Here is a 14,637-nt window from a genome sequence, read left to right as displayed (position 1 = left end):
ACTTTTATAAAGAATATCTCTTTGGGTTTGAGACTTTAGTCTTTGCAACTTTAGAGATCGTATCTATTCACAAACAGCTTATAACACTCCAAAGAGAAAGGCAAACTTGAAATTGCATCATATGACCCCTTTAAACTGTGAGGATGTCCCACCCTTCAGGAGGCGAGTGAGCCAATGAGAAAGTCTTCCTTCTGAGGGAAAATTTACGACCCTTTGTTCTCAGGCATATGTTTTGCATATGGACTTTGACTGGATGTTAATGAAGAAACTATTAAAGATTCTGGTAACACTAATACCTTCCATAGGTATCAACATGCACGTCTCGTCTGTCTGAAAGAGAGGGTTGATGCAATCTGAAGGCTCAAGTTGATCTTTGCTGGAGTTGGTTGATGAAAAAGAACCAGTTTGAGTCAGAGGATCTTGAAGTGGAAAGACTAGGCCGAAGCCTGGCACAAGCTTAGGTTGGGTTCTTGAGGTCTCTTAGCTCTGCATCTTGCCCTGGAGTTTCTGCATCTGAAAACTTCTTCTGTTTAACTCTGATCTTGTGATCTTTTAAACCAGGGGTTTCAAACTCAATTCCTGGAGGGCAGCAGCCCTGCAGAGTTTAGATTCAACCCTAATTAAAAACACCTGATCTGAGACTTTAGTCTTTGCAACTTTAGAGATCGTATCTATTCACAAACAGCTTATAACACTCCAAAGAGAAAGGCAAACTTGAAATTGCATCATATGACCCCTTTAAACTGTGAGGATGTCCCACCCTTCAGGAGGCGAGTGAGCCAATGAGAAAGTCTTCCTTCTGAGGGAAAATTTACGACCCTTTGTTCTCAGGCATATGTTTTGCATATGGACTTTGACTGGATGTTAATGAAGAAACTATTAAAGATTCTGGTAACACTAATACCTTCCATAGGTATCAACATATAATATAAATGAAAATTTAGACCATTAAAAATGCAGCCGAAAGATACCAAACATGGCATACCTGTGATCTCTGTTAACAATAGTATGCAATTCTAAAATGTTCATTTAAAAGAGTTCATATAAATACATAAGAAAAACACTATAAGAAAATTGGGTACATGTCCCTACATTTCTCAAGTGGTTATATCTAGAGGGAGATGGACTGTATTGTACAAGGTTACATTTGCCTGTTTCAAAGTGAATTTAGAGTGAAAACTCTACATTCCTTTGAGTTGTAAAACAATCTTATCTTGATGTATGTCTTTGTTACCACGGTAACCAGAGGCCTGGTTCTCCCTACCACATGTTTTACTTGTTGGGGAGGGGTATTGACACATGAATACTCGTGTGTCTGATCCACCTCAATCATTACAGTCTCGAAAGGAGGCGAATGGAACAGCAGTCTGGGTGGTATTATGGTATGGAAAGTAGATGAAGAAAATGGGCAATACCGCTTTTTGTGTCCCAATTGTTCGTCTGTTGCTTCCAGTATTGTTAATATGGGGATGTAATGATAAGTTCCTTCTGTATTTGCATATGTAGGGTTGTCAGACATAGTTGAAAAAGATGGGCAATGCCACTGTCTGCGTCCCACTTCACCATCTGTGGTCTCCCCAGTATTGTGGATATGAAGGTAGAAGCAATATGCTCTTTCTGTATTTGCATATGTATGATGTAGGGGCATAGCTCAAGAAGATGGGCAATACCACTTATTGCGTCCCACTTCCTCACCTGCCACTTTTCTAAAGGGTGAATACGGAGATGGAAGTGTTACACCGTGTCCTAACTACACACGCCGCAAAGTTTTTGTCCTAACCAGCCACATCTGCGACACACAAAGTTTCAATTTTAGAAACGGTTTCTATTTCCGCAACGTCGCGGCTGGAACAACAACATACAAACTATGACATTGCTAATCTCAGGTACTGATTATGTCTTTTATTCAATGTTAAAAGTGTCTAATGTGAGTTTGATTATCATTCGCATGACATTTATAGCCATACTGAAAGCAACAATAGATAGTTTACCTCAGATCTTGAAAAAAAATTAAAGCAAACATGTACGTTAAGACTGTGAACTCAATGCTAACCAACAAGTGTATTCCATAAAGATGGTATCAATCACTAAGTATTTACTTTTAATAATGTTAAAAATGTTTAATAATAGATGATAAACATGTCCATTTTGCTGGGAGTGCAGTGCACTTCTGAATGGTTTTAATATTGAGTGATTCTGTCGCGTTGCGTTGTCGTGCCGCATTGCGTCGCGTCTGGTGTAGACAGCCAGATTTCTTGTCGCTGGAATCTTGTCTCGTCGCATGTAGTTAGGACACAGTGTTATGCTCCCTCTGTATTCACATTTGGGTTGGCAGACATAGTTGAGGAAGATGGACAAAACCACTGTTTGCGTCCTACTTCATGAGCTGTTGTCTCCCCAATATTGTGAATACAGAGGTAGAAGCAATATACTCTTTCTGTATTGCATGATATATATGGCGTAGATGAGGAAGGCTTCTTCTTGCACCCCACTTCTCATTTCTTCAGTGTTGTGAGTACAGAGGTAGAGGCATATGTTTTTTATGTGCAGATACAGAGGAGGAAGATGCCACTTCTCGTATCCCAGTCCTTCATCAGTTGCATTTCCAGCAGTTATGGAGGTTTGCGATTGAGCACTTTCCTTATGAGGAGAAGGTAAGGTTTTATCACACCCCCTTCATGAGGTTTCGAGGGTTGCATCAGTGCATGTCCCTATGTGATCATAGGTGAATGGGCAGTACCCGCCACTGGCGTCTCATTCCTTCTCCTGCCACCCCTCCAGCTTTGGTTCTAGAGATCATAAGGCAACATGTAGGTAACTGCTAGCAAGTATTTGGATAGAGCAATTAGAGAGGGTGCCGTTGGTGCCTCTGTTCACTCTTGGGATAGGTATAGTTTGGTGGTCGGTGGGCCAACACCTTGCCTTTGGCAGTGATAGAGAGATGGAGGATGTGGAAGTTGTGTATGCGCTCCATTCTCACCACTCTCTCACTATATTTCTCAGAAAAAACTTGCATGCTTTCCTAAGAGGAGTGATGGTTGAGTGAGTCTCTTCTGGCCTTATGATGGGAAATTCTATTTGTTTATTTGTTTGTTTGCATGCATGCATGCATCGTGTTGCCTGTTTTGTCCCAATACCCAAGAATTGCATTTATTAATTCAATACTTTTCCCCAGAGCAGGTAATGGGGAATAAATAGTAAGTGTTTCATCCTAAGAAGACACCCCTGATCTGGGAAGTGAAAAAAAAAATCACAAGGTGTAAAAAGTGTTCTTTAGTTTTTAGTATGTTTTTCTGTATTTTGTATTTATTAATTTTTTTGTTACGTATTTAATACTTCACAAGACAACACCATACATAGAAAGATACCAGTGGACTGTTGTGAACAAAGCCTGACAGATTGGTGAAGCAATCTGTTTCATGTGAAACAGCCAATACGGTTCCTAGTGGTTCTCAAGCTTTCAAAATATTATATAACTGCAGATAGGTAAAAAAAAAAGAAAAATCGAAAAGATTAAATTGATCTGTCAAAGCCTAAAATGAAATAATAATTCCCCTTCACAGACATCCATGATTGTACAGATACCTCTTTTACTCCAGTCTGGGTCAACGACATTAGTAGCTTTTGTAGCATTGCATTATGGAGAAGAGCAAGATTACAATGAAATTAAGAATCGAAATTTCTTAGCCTTCCTATGTCATTACTTAAACAAGATATAATGGGGGGGCGGGGTTTAACAAAAAAAAAATATTATCTAATAAGATAGTGCAACCTATTGGGTTTAACAAAAATCCCTTCATAGTACTCCAAACTACAGAGGTTGATAGTTCAACAAAAAAATAAAAGATCTTAACACAAAACCCCATGCATAGAATATGAGATTGGGCAAGATCAAACCTGATTTTTTGGATGCCAAATAAACCTTGAGATTACTTTATACAGTTTCCCCCAGGATCCAATAGTTGGGGGAAGTGGTAACATAGAACTATAACAATTAAAAATATAAAAATTAAAACGTTAATTTTAATCAGTGCAGTTCCTTCCTGAAAAGAATAAGGAATATCCAACAAATCAGCAGGAATCAACAGTAATGTTTGGGCCATGACAGCACATATTTCTGCATTACAGTTGATTGTCTTTTTTATGATATACAGTTGGTGCACAGACACATAAAAACTATTTTAACTGCAGCTATAATAGTTTTTAAAAGTACTCCTCTTTGTTTTGATTTGATAAAACTTTATTATTATTATTATTTTTATTATTATTTAACCATGTGCCTTTATTATTTTTATTTACCATTAATTCTTTTAATATATTTTTTCTAGAAGCTGTGAGTCCTGTATAAAAGCAGTATCTAATCTCACTCGCTATCACAAAAGAAGACCACATCAATTAACCAAACATATCAAGTCATAAACAATAAGAATATTCACAAATATAAATACTTGGCATTTTTTTCTCTGTAAAATGTATTTTGAGGAATTTGTTTCTCTCTAAAATTACATTGTGTCTTTTTTTCTGTCCGTAATTCTTTTAAATCTTTTTTAAAAACCTTACAGCAACACATGAAAAAAAATAAAATCTTACAATTATAGCAAGGTACCGACTTCGGCCTCTAGGTACCACTATTGTAATGCTGGGTCGAATGAAAGCAAGATGAGGCAGATCCACGTGCAATAGGGTTTAATGATTAAATAAAATAGGAGAAACATGAGTAGGACAGGAAACACAAAAGCACAGAACATTAGGCCCTGTCCACACGAACGCGGGTATTTTAAAAAACACAGTTTTTTCTATGCGGTTTGGCTGTTCGTCCACACGCAAACGCAGCACCAGGTCACTGAAACCGAACATTTTTGAAAACTCCTGCCAGGGTGAAGATTTTCAAAAACTCCGATTGCAGTGTTATCGTGTAGACAGCGAACCGGAGATTTTGGCTTGTGACGTCAGAGCATGCGCTGTTATCTCCGCCTACTGGAAATTTTTTCAGGCTTCTGATTGGCCAACATTGGCCAAGTCCATGTCTGGGAGTACCTGAGTTCCTGCCACTGTCGTCTGCACTTCCTGTGATGGCAGCTACCGTTTTGTGTGTTTGGGCTTCACACTGTGTTGGCCTCAACCTGTGAGTTTCCTGCCTGTCCTGTTTTGACCACAGTGGTCACCTGTCCCGCCACAGCCAAGGAGGTCGTCTCACAAACTCTCTGTCATGCTACGGCCACTGAGGCTGTTCAAGGATATTCTGCCTGTCATGTCGCGGCCACGGAGGCCATTCATGAACTCGCTGCCTGTCATGTTACTGCCACTGAGACTGTTCTGTCGCGGCCAGGTGGTCTGTCCATGTCTCTGCTCCGACAAGGCCTCCTGACCTGTGGTGGTCTTCTGCTCCGCAGGCTTCACCTTGGTCACCTGCTCTGCTCTGGTTGTCTGCTCCACCAGCTCCACCCTGGTGGTCATCTGCTCCACTATGGGGATCCTCAGTCCCATCTCTGCCCTGGTGGTCTTCAGCTCCACCTGCTCCGCCCTGGTGGTCTTTAGCTTCACCTTGGCCTCCTGCTCTGTCTGGTCCACCATGGTCTATGCCACTGCTTCATGAACCAGGTCCTCCACTACTACATGGTCCAGGCCCACCTCTGCTCCTGCTCCACACTGCTCCATGGTTTCCATCATTGCTCCACAGTCTAGACATGCCACTGTTCCACAGTCCATGGTTTCCATCATTGCTCCACAGTCTAGACATGCCACTGCTCCACAGTCCATGCTGGCCCTCCATCCCTCCCCCTGTTCTGCCTCCGCTTCACCACCCTCCTGGACGTTTTGAGTTTTGTTTGGGTTGGGTTGGGTGTTACGTTAGGGCGTCTGGAGCCGCCCTTAGAGGGGAGCGATGTCACGGTTGGTTTTGGGTTTTTGTTTATGTTCATGTTTTTTTATGTCTTTTATTTAGTCTTTTTCATAGTTATGGTTCCCGCCATGTGTTTACCTTGCCCTTAAGAAATCCTGCTATTGGTTGTCTTGTTCATGTGTCTTGTTCTTATAGGTTGATTTGATCATGTGGTTCTAAGTTCTGTTTTGTGATTGGGTCATTGTCTTGTTTAGTCATTTAGTCTTCTGTATAAATAGCCCTCATGTTGCAATTGACTTTTGTCTAGCTTTGTTGTCTGTAACTGCTGTTGGTGAGCTGTGTCCACTTCAGAAGGCCCTTATTAACCCCCCAGAGCCGTGTGGAGAACTTTTTATGATAGATGGATGTACTTTTTTGGCCTTCAAAATCTCAACCCCCATTCACTGTCTTTATAAAGCTTGGAAGAGCCAGGACATTTTTTTTTATTATAACTCAGATTGTATTTGTCTGAAAGAAGAAAATCATATACACCCAGGATGGCAAATCATGGGGTAATTTTCATTTTTGGGTGAACTATCCCTTTAAGGGTTTTAGAAGACCTTTTTCATGTTCTTCCTCAGTTTTCATAATTATAAACCAATAGCCCTGAAATTTTAAAATGCTAACATTTTTTGTTGTTGTTGTTGGTATTTTAAGTATACGTAGTTTATCAAAACTTTTTTTTTTTTTCAGTATTGTATCCCTAGTTTGTTGTCATGGCACATATTTTTAGATTACAGCCAAGTGCTTCAAACTGTCTTGGTCTGCACTCCATTTCAATATTAATTCCTGGAGGCACACCAACATTACACATTCTGAATGTCTCCCTTATCTGACATGTTCATTTAAGGTCTTGGAGTATACATGGAGTACAAAACAGATTAGTTGAATCAGGTGTGCTTGATTAGGAACAGTTTGAAAATATATTATGGGTGTGCCTAAAGAAAAATGGTTTGGAAATGTAAGTGTTTTGTAGGTCTGTGTTTTATTGGTTATGTTTGACAGCCTCCCTTTCCCTATGATTTCCCCTCCCCTTTTCCAAAACTCAATCAACATCTCCACAGCTTTACACATCCATTTTTGAGCCTTTTTCAAATCTGAGGTGTGAACAATCAGTGCTAAAATGGGATTGTCATGCCCCTCAACAAACTTGCATGTCCTAACAAGTTTGACAGCACTCACTGATTTCAATCTATATCGACTGTGATATATCTGTGATACATCTGATATATCTTCCTATAACTGCGACTGAAGAGCTGAATAATGCACTTTGCCCTAACTCTGTTGGAACGATTTCAACATGTGGATGCTCTGTTCTTAACAAAGAGAGGCTCCATGCTGTTCTCATGTATTACCTTTTATGCAAACACAGCAAGAATAGGATAAATAAATGTGCTGATGACACCGCTGTGATCTGATAACCATCAGCAATGAACTGCAGTGAGGGTAAGCCCTCTGCATGGGCCAGCGCTCCAGCATTCCAAAGTAGAATCCCATAGTATCATGGACAAGAGCAAAAACAAGAACATGAACGGAGCATGAAAATTAGATACAATTTAAAGTAAAAGCCAAAAGAAACATACTGAACCAATAATAATAAGTCAAAAGACATTTGGTGAGTAACATTCAGAAGTCTGATGCGTCCCTATTTATCTCCTATGTGAATAGACTTGGCTGTCTGACTTCCTGCTGCTAGACTGCCCGCTGCTGTGAAACTATAAACACTTTGACTGCCTGCCAGGTGTCCAAATGTCAGAAACACTAAAGAGATTATAGTGAAGTACAGGACACACAAAACATACACTTGTTCATGAACATTATTTGGCCAGTTAATGTTAGAAGAAATAGTGAACTGAAATTCAAAGGAAATTTCTAGGAATGCAGATAATGAACTAACTTGGACCCAAATCAACTTCAACTCAATTTGTCCTCAACAAACACTCTGAGCCAGAGTTGAGCAAGGAAAATGTGTATTTAGTAGTCTTTGCTCAAGTGTTTGATTAGGGATGGACAAAGCAATGAAAATGTATAAATGGTCTCAGTATAGGGTCTATAAAAAAAGGCATCACTGATCTAAAAATGTTAAACATTGAAGCCAGTTTTCCAGAGGAAGAAAAGACGTTGGTGGCTGTCCCGATGCAGCCTACCTGTATTTTCCAAGGTCAAGTTTTTATAAATTACATACACTTTACCTCATCTTCATCCCTGTTGTTTCTGCTCTCGGACTCTAAAAATGCATCAAGACAACATTTTAAAAAGTACACCTTGTCATCTGTTAACGTCATAAAGTGCTGATACTCAAATCAGCTATGTCAGTTGTCTGTGTAATGGATGTAAAGGAGAGGAGAAATGACACACCATTGGAAAGAACCAGTAGGTGCTTTCACTCTCTGAGTCCTGTTCGTAAGGACTTTATGGAGCCACAAAATATTCTGAGAGCTTGTCTGTATTTAACGACTAGGGTAATAGGTACAAGCTGATGGTGGGGCAACCATTTTTGGAAACAGGAAGAACAGTGTGCTGTTTACATCATTTGACAATGAGCTTTTAAATTTTTACAAATTTAAGTAAACATGAAGCCTAGCTGCTCTGAACAGTGATTGTGCACTCTGCTAATAGTATTATCTGGGCTGGGACTTTTCCAAGCTTTACACTGCCTAAAAGTGTAAAGAAACCTGTTTACACTAAAATGCATCAACAACTTCAGTGCTGATTGGAAGTCTTATTTGATCTAGCCAGCCAGGCTGGTGTGGCATAGCACACTATGGCACTTCTGCAGGCCTACCAAGCTGATGTCCTGAAGCACAAGGATGAGGAATCAAAGAGCGGTCAAAGATCTTGTTGTGCAATGGATCTGGCATTTCAGGCCACTAAGAGCATGGCTTACACTATGGGTAGCTCTACGGTAAATATGGTTTTGACAGACATACTAGTGCACAAGTGGCAACACGATGGCCATCCCAAGTTTGGTTCTCGGATCTGGTATCTCTCCTGGAGGAACCACTTTAGGATATTCCAGTCAGAGCTGATCTGTTGTCTCAGGTTTGGGGCAAAATATGACATCCTTGACCAAGCATCTGGAAACTTGGCCAGTGAATGGGGCTTTTTAGTGGATCTTGGCCTTTCATCGCGATGGAATAGACCATTTTTAAATTTGGAGGATTACTGTACTAGGACGTCATAAGCTCTCAAGTAGTGACTATTTGTGTCCTGGTGCAGGGAACACAGTTTGGACCCAGTTCACTGTCTGGTTGGGTTAAGTGCTGAAGTTCTTAAAAGAGTGTTTTTCCATCCACACTTAAGGTGTATGCGGCCTTAACATCTCTCAAATTTTTGGCAGGCCTTGTTGTTGAGTATGTCCAGTATGGATTTTGCTCCCAGATTGGTAAAGGTTTTTTTGACCCAAAATAGGGTATGTCCCTAAGGTTACCTCTACTATTTTCACATCTCAAGTAGTGATATTATTGTTGTTTTCCTATCAGCCCTTTGGGTCATTGGAGAATGAAAGATTGCACAGGATCTGTCCTGTGAAAGCGTTGAAGATTTGCATTAACCGTTCGAGTCAGTGGCATGGATCAGATCAGTTGTTTCTTTGTTTTGGTGTTCGCTGTAAAGGGTTTTAGACTATGAAACAAAGTATGTCACATTTGCTAAGGGATGCGATTTTTCTAGCCTATGAGGTGTGTGATTTCACTTCGCCTCTAGATGTTAGAGCACACTTGTGGCATCATTTCAGGCACTATCTAAAGGAGCATCTTTAGAAGATATTTGTGTGCAGCAAGATGGGCCTCTCCGCACACTTTTATTGGGTTTTATAATTTCACATTTAGTGTTAGATAGGGAATGAGATGCAGCATAGCTGGCAATGCAACTTCACTATTTCTTCCTTCCTTCATTGAAATCTGAGGAACAATGGTGCAGGTGGGTTGTTAGGCTGTTCTCCACAAGTTTAAGTAATAAACAAAATGTAATGAATCAGTCCACTGAAGGCGAGTGTAGTGAAGAACCCAAGTGCAGAGGTTAAAACGTTCAATACACGACAAGAGACAAAGGCTACATGAGGGCTACTTATAGCAAACAATAAGGGTCACATGACATAAACCAACCAATGAGAAACAAGACATGCCTTGGACAACCAATCAGAACATGACACAATGAACAAGAGAACCAATGGCATGAATACATGAGGGCAAGGGAAGCATGACACAAACAGGGTGAAACAATTACAAAATAAAAGACATGAAAACATGAACATGAACCAAAACCCAAACACCACATTACACAAAAGGTGTATTCCACCGGTTAATGCTAACTCATTAGCTTTTTTGGATTCATCTTGCATTCGGTAACATTTGACTCAGGAGAGTGATGAGCAATATTATATAGAGGCAAGATTTGATACGGAAAGTATATCGGAAGCAGTGTATTGGAACTTGCAAACTAACAGCAAACACAGAACAAGTTCAGACTCTATTGCAGACATGATACTACTTTTTTGTCCTTTGTATTGATTTAATAAAAAAGCACATTAAAACTGCAACACTTGCAGTCATGCTGTTTGTAGTGACTACCTGTGGACAACCGTTCTATTTACAGCAGTGGATTTTATTCTGATATATGTACTACACTGCTCAAAAAAAAAAAAAAAAATAAAAAATAAAAACTTAAGGGAACACTTAATCATCACAGTAAAGTGACATGACCTGTAGCCAAGTATGGTAACCCATACTTGGTATTTGTGCTCTGCATTTATCCCATCCAAGTTGTAACGTTAAGCCCTATCGGTCGAATTTACACAGATTAAAATGGCATCAGATTATACTGTGTGAGAGCTTGGAGTGTTTAAAAAGATGATTGACAGATGAAAGTTGTAAAGTGAAAACCAGTGGTGTATTTACAATATTCACATGAGACTTAAAACAACACAATAAAACTAGGAACCTCAGGCTGTTAAAAGTCCATAACACCATAACCTAAAATAGTCCGAATGAGTCCCAGTGTGTTGATAGTCTCAATACAAATGTCCAACAGTGTATTTACAATCCAAGTGAAAGTCCAAAAGCTTGTATCTGAAAAGGTGAGTCAGAATAAAACAAATTTTTGCATTTGTAAGTGAGAGATTAGGTGTTAAAGACATATACACATTAAAACAGGTAAGAGGAATAAAATGGCTAAGACATCATGTAAATCCATAAAACTCAAATATATATAAAACCATCATAATACATATTGAGTGGATTAAAACATGTGTCTTGTATGACAGTGTCACAAAGTACACACACATAGCAGTGAGTAGTGAACACTCACCCGAAGCAGTGGGCAGCCATTTTTGCTGCATTGCCTGGGGAGCAATTGGGGGTTCGGTACCTTGCTCAAGGGAACCTCAGTCGTGGGTATTGAAGGTGGAAGAAAGCATTGTTCATTTACTCCCCCACCTCATTTTAGGCCTCATTTTCTGCCGGTACTGAGAATCAAACATCTGGTTACAAGTCTGACTCTAACCATTAGGCCTGCCCCCTAAAAAACATGAGCCAGCAAGTAGCACCAATCTTGTAGCATGAGGCAGTAACTGCAACCCAATCAGATTGCACAGGTAGTCCAGCTCCACCAGGATAGCACTTCCATAAGTGCTGTCTCAATGAGGTTTGGTGTGTCTCCCAGCACAGTCTCAGGAGCATGGCGGAGACACCGTGAGACAGCCGTTACACGAGGAGAGCTGGACAGGACCATAGAAGGGCAACAACCCAGCAACAGGACCGGTATCTGCTCCTTTGTGCAAGGAGGAACAGGAGGATCACTGCCAGAGCCCTACAAAAACCTCCAGAATTTCAGGCATGACGGTGGCATGAAGGCCTGACATCCTATAGTTGGACCTGTGCTCAAAATCCAGCACCATGCAGCTTGATTGGCATTTGCCAGAGAACACCAGAATTGGCAGGTCCACCATTGATGCCCTATTCCTTCACAGATGAGAGCAGGTTCACACTGAGCACATGTGACAGACGTGAAAGAGTCTGGAGATGCCATGGAGAACATGCATGATCCAGCATGACTGGTGCTGCAGCAAAGTCACATTGTGCAGAGGACTCAACTGGTTCCTGTGGTCTTGTCCCGGTGGTCATCTGAGACTCTTCACTGAGCATGTGACAGACATGAAAGAGTCTGGATATGCTGTGGGGAATGTTATGCTGCCTGCAACATCATCCAGCATGACCGGTTTGGTGGTGGGTCTGTGATGGTCTTGGGAGGAATATTCTTGGAGGGTCACACAGACATCCACAAGCTAGCCAACGGTTCCCTTACTGCTGTTGGGTACCGAGATGAAATCCTCAGAGCCGCTGTCAGAGCTTGCGCTGGTGCAGTGGGCCCTGGGTTCCTCCTGGTGCATGACAATACCCGGCCTCATGTCACCAGAGTGTGTAGGCAGTTTCTGGATGATGAAGGCATTGATGCCATTGTCCGGCCTTCACATTCCTCAGACCTGAATCCAATTGAACTGAATCCATCCAAAGCTGCCAAGTAGCACCACAGACTGTCCAGGAGCTCACTGATGCCCTGATCCAGGTCTGGCAGGAGATTCCCCAGGAATCCTCCAGGAATTCCACCATCTAATCAGGAGCATGCCGAGACGTTGTAGGGAGTGCATTCAGGCATGTGGGCGCCGTACACGCTACTGATTTACATAACAAGTTGCTTTGATGAAATTCATGCGTGTTCGATCAACCTGTATATTAAATTGTTTACTTTGATTTTTGGTTTGATCTTAAATCCAGCCTTCAGTGGGTTGGTGATTTTAGTTTCCATGGTCCCATCGTCACATAATTTTGATCTCAACAAATTATAAAATGCATATAAGATTTTCAACTAGAATATTTAGTTAATCATGATCCAATGTGTGATTTAAGTGTTCCCTTCATTTTCTGAGCAGTGTATTTAACTTTTCACCATAATTACTGTTAGTTTTCACATTTTCAATTTTCTTCAGCCATACTTAAATTAAAAAAAACAAAAAAAACAAAGGGTAAAACTTTATTTTGATTGTCCATTTTGAACATTCTGTCTACTAACTCACATTAGAGTATTAGTAGACTACTTTGGGTTATGAGTCCGACTCTCTAACCATTAGGCCACGACTTTCCACGACTATGCTTAATATCTGCCGCTTAACTCTTTATTGTGATGGTCTCCCAGCTGACATTCTACTGACTATAAGTAATTTTGCAAGTACGTCAACTTATTCTAACCCTAACCCTACCAGTCTACTAATACTCTACTAACACTCTAATGAGAGTTATTAGATATGTAGGTGCAACGTTACATATAGTCAACAGAATGTGTTAAAGGGGCCATCAAAATAAAGTGAAACCAAAAAAAAAAAAAAACTTATTACTGCAGGTTGCAACTTGCACAACACTAAATTTTTTGGCAACAATTAAACTGAAGTTCTTGTTTTTTTTTACAGACTAATAAATAATCTTCATATGTTTAATTGATTTTTATGTATACTCAGTTGCAGAAGGACCCAGAACAGCATGTCCAGCTAAAGGCCCAGGCTCTAATCTACCCTGTTCTGCAAGCCTTGGATCTGAACACTCCCTCTTACCAGCAGAACCAGCACATGCCTATACTGCCCCGCACACTGATGGTGAGGTTTTGGAGCGAATACTTCACCAGCGACAAGTCATTTTTGAGAGCCATGATGGCAAACAGACACAACAACCATGAATCAGCTGCTTTGCTTAAGTTTGTCAATTGGAGTTCATACTTACCTGATTCATATCGCCAGGCATACAATTACAGTGCTCCACCTGTGGTTACTGGAAAAAGTTCAGTGCACTCTATTGGTCCACATCACTTGCTTGCAGATCCACGAGCCTCGCCATTGCTGGTGCCTGACACAGCCTTGCGTTTACTGCCGAAGGCGTATGTGTTGACCTGCGAGTATGATGTACTGCGGGATGATGGCTTGATGTATGTCACACGCTTGCGTAATGCTGGAGTTGATGTCACACATGAACATTACCCCGGTGGATTTCATGGCGCACTAATGTTCATTACGTGGCCCACAGACTTTGATATTGGACACAGGATGATGGACAACTTTGTATCATGGCTTAAGCAAAATCTATAAGATTAATGTAGAACGCAACAATGCTTTATGCATCAGTTTTGTTTGACTGGTTCATATAATTTTTGTCTTATTTCATTTTTTTCTGTTGTTTACAGTGCACCACTTTTTATCTTAAAAAGGGCACACTTTTGATTGTATTAACCCATTATGGTACAAACATTCCTATTATGACCAAATATGGTCTTAAGAAACACTGGTCTGTATTATTTCCAATCCGTTAACTTTGTGTATGATACTAATGAAGGTGTTCAACATGTTAACATGACAATTAATAGTGTTTTATTATATGATTATTATAATTTCAGTTTATTGCAATTATCTCTGACTGCTTGATGTTTTGAAAAGTTTGGTTTGATATGCAGTAAACTGTCTGATGAAGTTCCTGGTTTACTGGATTCTTATCTTAAATGGTGAGAAGATAAGATCAAAGTAAAATCAAGTCTTCAGTAGGTACAAGTAATTTGCTTCTGAGAACTCAGAAATTTTATGACACCATGGCTTGAAGCTGCAGTTATTTTTGCTCTTCCTAAACAAATTAAAGTGCCTCACTGAAAGATGGAAAAATGGTATGGAGCAGTCATTTTTTTAGAACCATGTTGGCAAACACACACAATATCCCTGAATC

The sequence above is a fragment of the Sinocyclocheilus anshuiensis genome, unplaced genomic scaffold, assembly GCF_001515605.1.
Source record: "Sinocyclocheilus anshuiensis isolate Anshui unplaced genomic scaffold, SAMN03320099.WGS_v1.1 scaffold1848, whole genome shotgun sequence".
NCBI classification, from domain to species: domain Eukaryota; kingdom Metazoa; phylum Chordata; class Actinopteri; order Cypriniformes; family Cyprinidae; genus Sinocyclocheilus; species Sinocyclocheilus anshuiensis.
Note: the sequence above shows the minus strand (reverse complement) of the source record.